The sequence below is a fragment of the Mustela erminea genome, chromosome X, assembly GCF_009829155.1.
Source record: "Mustela erminea isolate mMusErm1 chromosome X, mMusErm1.Pri, whole genome shotgun sequence".
Classification (NCBI taxonomy): domain Eukaryota; kingdom Metazoa; phylum Chordata; class Mammalia; order Carnivora; family Mustelidae; genus Mustela; species Mustela erminea.
The window spans coordinates 53,154,212-53,166,311 of record NC_045635.1 but is presented as its reverse complement, the minus strand read 5'-3'; the positions used below and the strand labels follow the sequence as shown (position 1 = coordinate 53,166,311).

Sequence of the window (12,100 nt, the reverse complement as noted above, 5' to 3'; positions counted from 1 at the left end):
AAAAAGTCATTAAAGTACAAGTGTTGAAACATTAGACTGGCAGAAGACTTATCCAGAGACCTGGTAGGCCCAAAAGGACTGGCATGATATATTCAGAGAAATATATGAGAAAAACAAGGAGCCAAAACTATTTTATCCAGCAAGGCTGTCATTCAGAATGGGAGGTGAGATAAAGTGTTTCCAGGACAGAAAATAAAATAATTTATGATCACTAAAATATTCATGCAAGAAATTTTAAACTGCATCCTGTAAGCAAAGAGAGGGCCCCAAAGTAACATAGACCAGAAAGACGCAAAGACAGCCTACAGAAAAAGGGAATTTACGAGTAATACAATGGCACTAAATTTGTATCTTTCAATAGTCACTCTCAATGTAAATGGGCTAGATGCTCCAATCAAAAGACACAGTGTATCAGATTAGATAAAAAAAAGCAAGACCCAAACATACGCCATCCACAAGAGACATATTTTAGACCCAAAGATACTTCCAGATTGAAAGTGAGGGGGTGGAAAACAATTTATCATATTAATAAACCTCAAAAGAAACCTAGGTTAACAATTCTTACATCAAACCAATTTGATTATATACCAAAGGCTGTAGTAGGGATAAAAAGGGACACTACATCATGTGTAAAAGCTCTATCAAACAAGATGATCTAACTATTGTAAATATTTGTGCTCATAAACATGGTCTCAGTCAGTTATATAAACCAATTAATAACCACATTAAAGAAAAGCATTGATACTAATACAATAGTAGGGGACTTTACCCACTCACAACAATGGATAAATCACCTATGAGGAAGATGAACTAGGAAACAAGGACTTTGAATGACACACTGGACCAGATGGACTGAACAGATATATACAGAGAATTCCATTCTAAAGCAAAAAAATCACATTCTTCTCAAGTGAACATGGAACACTCTCCAGGATACATCACACATTGCATCACAAATCAAGTTTCAAGAGGAACAAAAGATTATAATTATTCTATGCTTCCTTTCATACCAATGCTTTGAAACTTGAATTCATTCACAAGAGAAGATGTGGAAAGAAATAAAATATTTGGATGTTAAAGAGAATCCTACTAAAGAATGCATGGAGCAATCAGTGTTATACACATGAATCATTAACAGTACAACAGTCCTGTCCATATTGATACAAAAGTTGGGTATTCAACCTTCTGATGGAAGCATAATACTCCATAGTATATATGGACTGCATCTTCCACATCCATCTGTCCGTTGAACGGCATCTTGGTTCTTTTGACAGTTTGGCGACTGTGGCCATTGCTGCTATGAACATTGGGGTACAGATGACCCCTCTTTTCACTACATCTGTATCTTTGGGGTAAATACTCAGTAGTGCAATTGCAGGGTCATAGGGAAGCTCTATTTTTAATTTCTTAAGAAATCTCCACACTGTTTGGATCAAGAAGATGTGGTATATATACACAATTGAATACTATGCAGCCATCAAAAGAAATGAAATCTTGCCATTTGCAACAACATGGATGGAACTAGAGTGTATCATGCTTAGCGAAATAAGTCAAGCAGAGAAAGACAACTATCATATGATCTCCCTGATATGAGGAAGTGGTGATGCAACATGGGGGCTTAAGTGGGTAGGAGAAGAATAAATGAAACAAGATGGGATTGGGAGGGAGACAAACCATAAGTGACTCTTAATCTAACAAAACAAACTGAGGGTTGCTGGGGGGAGGGGGTTTGGGAGAAGGGGGTGGGATTTTGGACATTGGGGAGGGTATGTGCTTTGGTGAGTGCTGTGAAGTGTGTAAACCTGGTGATTCACAGACCTGTACCCCTGGGGATAAAAATATATGTTTATAAAAAATAAAAAATTAAAAAAAAAAGAAATGTAATAAAAAAAAAGAAAAAAGAAATCTCCACACTGTTTTCCAAAGTAGCTGCATTAACTTGCATTCCCATCAACAGTGTAAGAGGGTTCCCCTTTCTCAACATCCTCTCCAACACACGTTGTTTACTGTCTTGTTAATTTTGGCCATTGTAACTGGTGTCACGTGGTATCTCAACACGCTTTTGATTTTAATATCCCTGATGGTTAGTGATGATGAACATTTTTTCATGTGTCTGTTAGCCATTTGCATGTCTTCATTGGGGAAGTGTCTATTCATGTCTTCTGACCATTTTTTGGCATGATTATCCGGTTTGTGTGTGTTGAGTTTGAGTTCTTTGTCTGCATTGTATCAGACCATTGTCTGTTATTTTCTTTGCGAATATCTTCTCACATTCTGTGGGTTGCCGCTTTGTTTTCTTGACTGTTTCCTTTGCTCTTCAGAAGCTGTTGATCTTGATGAGGTCCCAAAAATTCACTTTCGCTTTTCTTTCCCTTGCCTTTGGAGATGTATCTTGAAAGAAGTTGCTGCGGCCGATGTTGAAGAGGTTACTGCCTATGTTCTCTAGGATTCAGATGGATTCCTGCTTCATGTTGAGGTCTTTTATCCATTTTGAGTTTATCTTTGTGTATGGTGTAACAGAATGATTGAGTTTCATTCTTCTGCACAAAGCTGTCTAATTTTCCCAGCATCATTTATTGAAGAGATGTCTTTTTTCTACTGGATTTTTTTCCAGCTTTGTCAAAGATTATTCGACCATAGAGTTGAGGGTTCATATCTGGGCTCCCCACTCTGTTCCACTGGTCTATGTGTCTGTTTTTGTGCCAGTACCATGCTTTCTTAGTGATGACAGCTTTGTAGTAAAGTTTGAATTCAAGCAACGTGATGGCACCAGTTTTCTTCTTCTTTTTCAACATTTCCTTAGCAATTCAGGGTCTCTTCTGATTCCATACAAATTTTAGGATTATTTGCTCCAGCTCTTTGAAATATGCCAGTGGAATTTTGATCAGGATGGCGTTGAAAGTATAGCCTGCTCTAGGAAGTATAGACATTGTAACAATGTTTATTCTTTTGATCCATGAGCATGGAATGCTTTTCCATCTTTTTGTGTCTTCTTTGATTTCTTTCATGAGTGTTCTGTAGTTCCTCAAGTACAGACCCTTTACCTTTTGGTTAGGTTTATTCCAAGGTACCTTATGGTTCTTGGTTTTATAGTAAATGGAATCAATTCCCTAATTTCCTTTTCTGTATTTTCATTGTTAAGTGTATAAGAAAGCAACTGATTTCTGTACATTGGTTTTGTATCCTGCCACATTACTGAATTGCTGTGTGAGCTCTAGTAGTTCGGAGGTGGAGTCTTTTGGGATATTCCATATAAAGTATCATGTCACCTGCGAAGAGAGAGAGTTTGACTTTTCACTGCCAATTTGAATACATTATATTTCTCTTTGTTGTCTGATTGCTGTTGCCAGGACTTCTACTACTATGTTGTACAAGAGTAATGAGAGTTGACATTCTTGTCGTGTTCCTGCTCTCAGAGGAAAGGCTGTCAGCTTATTCCCATTGAGGATGATATTCACTGTGGGTTTTTCATAGATTTTGTGAAATTAAGAAATGTTCCCTCTATCTCTATACATTAAAGCTTTTTAATCAGGAATGGATGCTGTAGTTTGTCAAATGCTTTTTCTGCATGCATTTAGAGGACCATGTAGTTCTTCTGTCTTCTCTTATTGATTTGTTTTACCACATTGATTTGTGAATGTTGAACCACCCTTGCAACCGAGGGATAAATTGCACCTGGTCATGGTGGATAATCTTTTTAATGTACTCTTGGATCATATCAGCTAGGATCTTGTTGAGAATCTTGGCATCCATATTCATCAGGAATATTGGTCTGCAATTCTCATTTGTGATGGGTTCTTTGCCTGGTTTGGGGATCAGGGTAATGCTGGCTTCATAAAAAGAGTCTGAAAGTTTTTCTTCTGTTTCAATTTTTTTTAATAGCTTCAGGAGAATAGGTATTATTTCTTCTTTGAATGTTGGTAGAATTCTGGGAATCTGTCAGGTCCTGGGCTCTTTTGTTTGGGGAGGGTTTTGTTCACTGCTTCAGTCTCATTACTAAATATTGGTGTATTCATGTTGTCAGTTTCTTTCTGATTCAATTTTGGAAGTTTATAGTTTTCCAGGAATGCATCCATTACATCTAGGTTGCTTAACTTACTGGTATGTAACTCTTGACAGTAACTTCTGATGATTGTTTCTATTTCCTTGGTGTTAGTTGTGATCTCTCCCTTTTCATTAATAATTTTATTAATTTGGTTCTTCTCTTCTTTCCTTTGAATTATTTTGGAAAATGGTTTATCCATCTTATTGATTATTTCAAAATACCAACTTCTAGTTTTGTTGATGCATTCTACTGTATCTCTAGTTTCTATCTCTTCTATCTCTGCTCTAATATTCGTTATTTCCCTTCTTGTGTGTGGAGTTGGCTTAATTTGTTGTTGATTTTCCAGTTCTTTAAGGTGTAAAGATAACTGGTGCATTCTGCGTTTTTCCATTTTCTTGAGGAAGGTTTGGATGGCTATGTATTTCCCCTAGGACTGCCTTTGCTGTATTCCATAGGTTTTGGTCTGATGAAGTCTCTTCATTCCCATTGGTTTCCATGAATTGTTTAAGTTCTTCTTTGGTTTCCTGGTTGGTCCAAACATTCTTAAGCAAGGTGGTTTTTAGCTTCCAGGTGTTTGAATTACTGCCAAACTTTTCCTTGTGGTTGAGCTCCAGTTTCAAAGCATTGTGGTCTGAGACTATGTGGGTAATAATCTCAATCTTTTGGTATTAGTTGATTTGTGACCCAGTATGTGGTCTATTCTGGAGAAAGTTCCATGTGCACTTGAGAAGAATAAGTATTCTGTGTTTTAGGGTGGAATATTCTGTATATGTTCTCATAGATATATACCTATGAGGTCCCTCTGGTCCAATGTGTCAATCAATGCTCTCATTTATTTATTGACTTTCTGCTTGGATTATCTGTGTATTACTGAGAGTGGTAGGTTAAGATACCTTATTAATATATTCATATCAATATGACTCTTTATGTAGATTAATAGTAGTCTTATGTAGTTGGCTGCTCCTATATTTTGGGCATAATTATTTACAATTGTTAGAACTTCTTGGTGGATAGACCCTTTAAGAATGATGTAGTGTCCTTTTATATCGCTGACTATAGTCTTTAATTTAAAATCTAATTTATCTGATATGAGAATCACTATCCCAGCCTTCTTTTGAGGCCCATTGGCATGAAAGATGCTTCTCCATCTCTTAAATTTCAGTTGGATGTATCCTTAGGTTCAAAATGGGTCTCTTGTATACAACATATGGATGGGTCCTGTCGTTTTATCCAATATACAACCCTGTGCCATGTTATGGCTGCATTTAAGCCATTCACGTTGAGAGTGATTATTGAGAGATACAATTTTATTGACATCGTTTTACCTGTGAAGTCTTTGTTTCACAGATTGGCTCTGTAAATTTCTGTTCAATGATATTCTTGGATTTTTTCCTCGTTTATAGAAGCCCCCTTAATATTTCTTACAGTGCCGGTTTGCTGGTCACATACTCTTTTAAACCTTGCTGGTCTTGGAAGTTCTTTATCCCTCCAACCATTTTGAATGTCAGTCTTGCTGGATAAAGTATTCTTGGCTGCTTGTTCTTCTCACTTAGTGCTCTGAATACATCTTGTCAGCCCTTTATGGCTTGCCAGGTTTCTGTGGACAGGTCTGACATTATTCTGATGGGCTTTCCTCGGTACATAAGGAATCTCTTCCTCCTAGCTGCTTTCAAGAGCTCCTCTCTAAAATTATGATTCATCAGTTTCACAATCAAGTGTCTCAAGGTCTTTCTAGATTCTATTATCTTGGGGGTAGACCTTTTTGCCTCTAGGACATGAACACGAGTTCCATTCGCCAGATTGGGGAAATTTTCATGGAGAATTTGTTCAACTGTATCTATTCTTCTTTCTTTCTTCTCCCCCTCAGGGATTCCAATAATTCTGACATCAGCAAGTTTCATGGCATCATTTGTTTCCTTAATTCTGTTTTCATGGCTTCTAAGCTGTTTGTTTCAGGCCTCTTCTTGACCCTTTTTCTCTATCAGTTTGTCCTCTAGATCACTAATTTTATCTTCTGCCTCAGTTATCTTAGCTGTTAGAGAGTTTAGATTAGATTGGATCTCATTGAGAGCATTGTTAACACCTTCCTAGGTGGCTATTACTTCTTCCCAAATCAATTCCATTTTGTCATTAAAGGCTTTCTCCAACCTAGCCATTGCCTGGATAATTGGTAGCCTTAATTCCCTTTCCAACATACTGTTCATGTCCATACCCAATAGCTCTGATGGAGAGGGCATAGTCTCTGAATTTTTCCTCTGTTGGCATTCCTCCTCCAAGTCATTTTGGTGAGAGATGGCTGAGAAGATGTGTACCTGAATTTATCAATTGTGGTCCAGGCAAGGTACACCCTGGAGCATCTCTGAGCAATCAGAAGCCCTCACCGAAAAGAAAGAAGAAAGAAAGAAAAAGAGGGAGATAGAGAGAGAGAGAGAGAGAGAGAGAAATAAAATAAAGTAAAATGAAAGAGAAGATCCAGCCTGAATGAGCCCCAAATGTAATATTTATAAAATATACAAACAAAAATAGACAAATGAAAAGACCAATGAAAGTAAATGACAAGGAAACAAAAAAAAGGGATCCAGCCAAAATAAACCCCCAAGTGTAAGATTTACGTACTACCAGAATAAAAACAAATACACAGAAACACTGACAGAAGAAAAAGATGGAATGGAGGCTATAAATTCTCAGTGTGGGTAAGAAATGTTATTTTGATTCTTCCTGGGTGTATCTTAATATCTTTGTTAAATGATTCAACTTTCCTGAGATAAAGGGGCATTAAAACTGGTTTATATATAGGGGTAGTATTGACTGGGGAAAGAGGATTACCTTGAAGCTTATCTATATATGAATATTTAAAAAAAAATAGAAAAGCAAAGGAAAAACACATCTATTTGTACCAAAAAAGTTCAAGTTAAAAGGTTATTATGGAATTTGTACTGAACATCTCATTGTGATGGTAAACAGGTTAAATTTTGTTTTTAAATGAAAAGAATGAGAGTAGTGGGAACAAATTAAAAAGAAAAGTTGTATCTATGAAATGGTGGTTATTATCCGCTTGATTTTTGTTTTTTTGTTTTGTTTTGTTTTGTTTTTGTTTTTGTTTGGCTGGCTTTCTGGGGGAGTGGCCTGCCAAGTAGTTTTTCAGGCAGTCTTACTAGAGTTCAGTCCTCCTCCTCCCTATCAAGGGGCTGGACTCTGAGGAAACCAGTTTTTCGGGATTTTGTTCTCTGTTTTTTTTTTTTTTTTTTCCTCCCCTTTGTGGTTTTTGGTGGTTCTTTGGAGGTTTAGAGGAAAGAAAAGTGCACCCAGACCTCCATCTCAGAGAGAAGCCCCAGTCTGTTCCCCTCTGGGTGCTCCAGAGCACAGAAACTCCCCCTCTGCACAGTCTCAGGGGCCACAGGATTTCCCGCCTCCACCCAGGTGCCACCAAAACCACAAGAAGTACTAGTCCAGAGAGCTGGTCCCCAGTGGCTCCCTCCACCACAGCTGCCTGGGCAGGTCCAGACCATCAAAGAGATCCCAACCAGAGACAACACGCTGAAATTTTCCATCAGCCAGGGCTGGGAGTATTCGGACTCTCGGCCAGTCCTAGAGAGCACTGCTTATGGCCTAGAGGGACTTCTCTCAGGGGAGGGTGTGGAGTGCTACTCAGACCCCAGTTGCACAGCGCACATGCAGGGTACAAAAGGCTGTGGTTCTGGAGAGTGCTGGCTGGTGTCCACACCAGACTATCTCATGTGTGGTGCCACCCGGACACTCTCACACGCGTCAGTGGCTCAGGTAGCAACGCCTGACTTTTTCGCCGTACTCTCTCTAGCTCAGTGCCAGCAGTGGCCATCCTGGGTCTGTGGGCTTAAACCCCTGTCCCTAACCACCCAATTCCACCAATTTCCCCTTAAGATATTTTGCTCTTTTTGCGTGCTTTCAACCAGACTCCAAGTTAATGCTCATCCCCAATCACGGGGCACTCTTGTATTGGGGTATTCCTTTCCAATGGGTCACTTCTGATGGCTCCCCCCATTTTGTTTATCTTCTGATATCAGTCTGATGTTCCCACTCCACTTTACCTGTCCACAGGCATCTTCTGCCCCAGTAGAGATCCTGAAGTGTAAAATTCTAATCTCAGTTTGCTTTCAAGGGTGATCAGAGTTCTTTGGTAGATAATCAACTCACTTTAAGTGGCCAGTTGGAACAGTGCATCCTACTTCTCTGCCATCTTGTCTCCCTCCTCCTGTATATTTGTTTTTACATTGTTAGTCACCATACAGTATATCATTAGTTTTTGAAGTAGTGTTCCATAATTCATGGTTTGCATATAACGCCCAGTGCTCCAAGCAATACATACCCTACTTCAAATCTGTCACCGGGTAACCCATCCCCCCACTTCCTTCAATCTAAAACCCTCAGTTTATTTCCCAAAGTCCATCGTCTCTCATGGTTCATCTCCCCCTCTGATTGCCCCCCTTGTTTTCCGTTCCTTCTCCTAATGTCCTCCATGCTATTCCTTATGTTCCATAAATAAGTGAAACCATATGATAATTGACTTTCTCTGCTTGACTTATTTCACTTAGCACAATCTCCACCAGTTCTATCTATATTGATGCAAAAGTTGGGTATTTATCCTTTCTGAGGTCTGACGAATATTCCATTGTATATATGGACCACATCTGCTTTATCCATCCATCTGTCAAAGGACATCTCAGCTCTTTCCACTGTTTGGTTATCATGGACATTGTGACTATGAACATTGACATGTGTGTGGACCTTCTTTACACTACATCTGCATCTTTGGGGTAAATACCCAGTAGTGCAATTGCTGGTCATAGGGTAGTTCTATTTTTAACTTTTTGAGAAAACTCCACATTGATTTCCAAAGTGCTTATACCACCTTGCACTCCCCCCAACAGTGTAAGAGGGTTCCCCTTTCCCCACAACATCTCCAACCTTTATCATTTCTCACCTTGTCAATTTTTGCCATTCTAACTGGTGTAAGATGGTATCTCAATATGGTTTCTATTTTAATTTCTCTGATGGCTAATGAGATGAACATGTTTTCATGTGTCTCCTTGCCATTTGTATGTCTTCTTTGGAGAAGTGTCTGTTCATGTCTTCTGTAAATTTTTTGACTTGACTATTTTTTTTGGGGGGGGTGTCGAATTTGAGAACTTCTTTATAAATCTTAGATAACAGTCATTTATCTTTAGTGTCATTTTAAAATATCTTCTCCCGGGTGCCTGGGTGGCTCAGTGGGTTAAGCCACTGCCTTCGGCTCAGGTCATGATCTCAGGGTCCTGGGATCGAGTCCCACATCGTGCTCTCTGCTCGGCAGAGAGCCTGCTTCCTCCTCTCTCTCTCTATGCCTGCCTCTCTGCCTACTTGTGATATTTCTCTGTCAAATAAATAAATTCTTAAAAAATAAAATAAAATAAAATATCTTCTCCCATTCTGTAGGTTGCCTCTCTGTTTTTGTGAATGTTGTGTTTTTTTTTTTTTTTTTTTTTTTGCTGTGCAGAAGCTTTTTATCTTGATGAAGTCCCAAAAGTTCATTTTTGCTTTTGTTTCCCTTGTCTTTGGAGACATGTCTTGAAAGAAGTTGTTGTAGTCGATGTCAAAGAGGTTACGGCCTATGTTCTCCTCTAAGATTTTGATGGATTCCTATCCTACATTGAGGTCTTTTATCCATTTCAAGTTTATCTTTGTGTATGGTATAAGCGAATGGTCAAGTTTTATTCTTCTGCATAGAGCTGTTCAATTTTCCCAGCACCATTTAAAATACTCTTTTTTTTTTTTCCCTTTGGATGTTTTTTCTTTCTTTTTTTTTTTTTTTGGAGATTATATGACCATAGAATTGGGCTCTCTATTTAGTTTCATTGATCTATGTGTCTGTTTTTCTGCCAATATCAATCTGTATTAATGTGGCAGTATGCAAAATTCAATGCACATAAATCAGTTGTTTTCCTATACACTATCAATGTAGCCATAGAAAGAGAAATTAGGGAGTGTATTCAATTTACAACAGCACAAAAACCAATAAGATATCTTGGAATAAATCTAACCAAAGAGGTAAAGTATCTGTACTCTAGAAACTACCGCACACTTATGAAAGAAATTGAAAAAGACACACACACACACAAAAAGATGGAAAAACTTTCCATTTTCATGGATTGGAAGAATAATTATTGTTAAAATGTCTATGCTGCCCAGAGCAATCTATACTTTCAATGCCATCCCAATCAATACCAATAGAAGTTTTCAAAATGCTGGAAGACCTCAAATATGCAAGGAAATGTTGAAAAAGAAAAATAAAGCTGGAAGCATCATGTTGCCTTATTTCAAGCTATATTACAAAGCTGTGATCACCAAGACAGCATGGTATTGGCACAAATACTATGTACATTCTTAAATAAGCAGAGTACTATGTATTATGTACTATGAGCAACAGCATGCCAACAAAGTAGGCAATCTGGAAGAAGTGGATAGATTCTTATAAACATATAAACTACCAAAAGTGAAATAGGAAGAAATAGAAAATCTGAATAGATCCATAAACAGCAAGGAAATTGAAGCAGTAATGAAAAACCTCCCAAAAATCAGGAGTTGAGGGCCAGATGGCTTCCCAGGGAATTCTACCAAACATTTAAAGAAAAATTAGTACCTATTCTTCTGAAGGCACTTCAAAAAATAGAAATGGAAGGAAAACCTCCAAACTCATTCTATGAGGCCAATATTACCTTGATCCCAAAACCAGACAAAGACGCCACTGAAAAGAATTACAGACCAATATCCTTGATGAACTAGATACCAAATTTCTCACTAAGATACTACTCAATAGGATCAAACAGTACATTAAAAGGATTATTCACCACAACCAAGGAGGATTTATTCCTGGTCTGCAATGATGGTTCAACATCTGTGAATCAATCAACGTGATAATTCACATTAACAAATGAAAGGACAAGAACCATATTATTGTCTCAATTGATGCACATTTTTAAAATATACACCATGTTTTTTAAATAAAATTCTCCACAGTTTAGGGATGAACAGAACATACCTCAATATCATAAAAGCCATATATGAAAAGCCCACAGTGGATATAATTCTCAATGGGGAAAAATTGAGACCTTTTCCCTTAGGTCAGGAACATGACAGGGATGTCCACTCTCAGCACTGTTGTTCAACCTCGCACTAGAAGCCCTAACCTTCCATAATCAGAAAACAGAAAGAAATAAAAGTAATTCAAATTGGCAAGAAGAAGTCAAATTCTCACTCTTTGCAGGTGACATGATACTTTATGTGAAAAACCCAATAATTTCCACCCCAAGATTGCTATAACTCATGCAGCAATTCAGCAGCATGACAGGATACAAAATCAATACAAGAAATCAGCTGCATTTCTTTATACTAATGATGAGGCTACAGAAAGGAAATTAAAGAATTGATAACATTTATAATTGTACCAAGAAACATAAGATATCTAGGAATAAACCTAACCAAAGAGGTAAAGGATTTGTACATGAGAAACTACAAAATATGTATGAAAGAAATTGAGGAAGACACAAAGTGATGGAAAAACATTACACACTCATTTATTAGAAGAACCAATATTGCTAAAGTGTCTATGCTTCCCAAAACAATCTGCACATTCAATGAAATTCCTGTCCAAATAGGAACTAAAAAGGATTCCGTATAGCCAGAGTAATGTTGAAAAAGAAAGGCAAAGCTGGTGGCATCACAATGCTGGCCCTCAAGCTATATTACAAAGCTGTAATCAAGACAATATGGTACTGACATATAAAGAGACCCATTAGTCAATGCACAGAATACAGAACCCAGAAATGGACCCTCAACTCTATAGGCAACTAATCTCCAAAAAAGCAGGAGAGGTTATCCAATGGAAAAAAAGACAGTCTGTTCAACAAATGTGTTGAGACATCTGGACAGCCACTTGTAGAAGAATAAAACTGGATTATTTTCTTAACACCATACACAAAGATAAAATCAAAATGGATTTAAAACCTAAATGTGAGACAAGACTTTATCAAAATCTTAAAG

General features: G+C 37.8%; 1 protein-coding gene across 4 annotated transcripts in view; it reads right to left on the bottom strand.

Annotated features, from left to right (window-relative positions):
- Positions 1-12,100, bottom strand: part of ZC3H12B (zinc finger CCCH-type containing 12B) — a 624,873-nt gene that overhangs the window by 454,662 nt on the left and 158,111 nt on the right. The window lies entirely within an intron of this gene.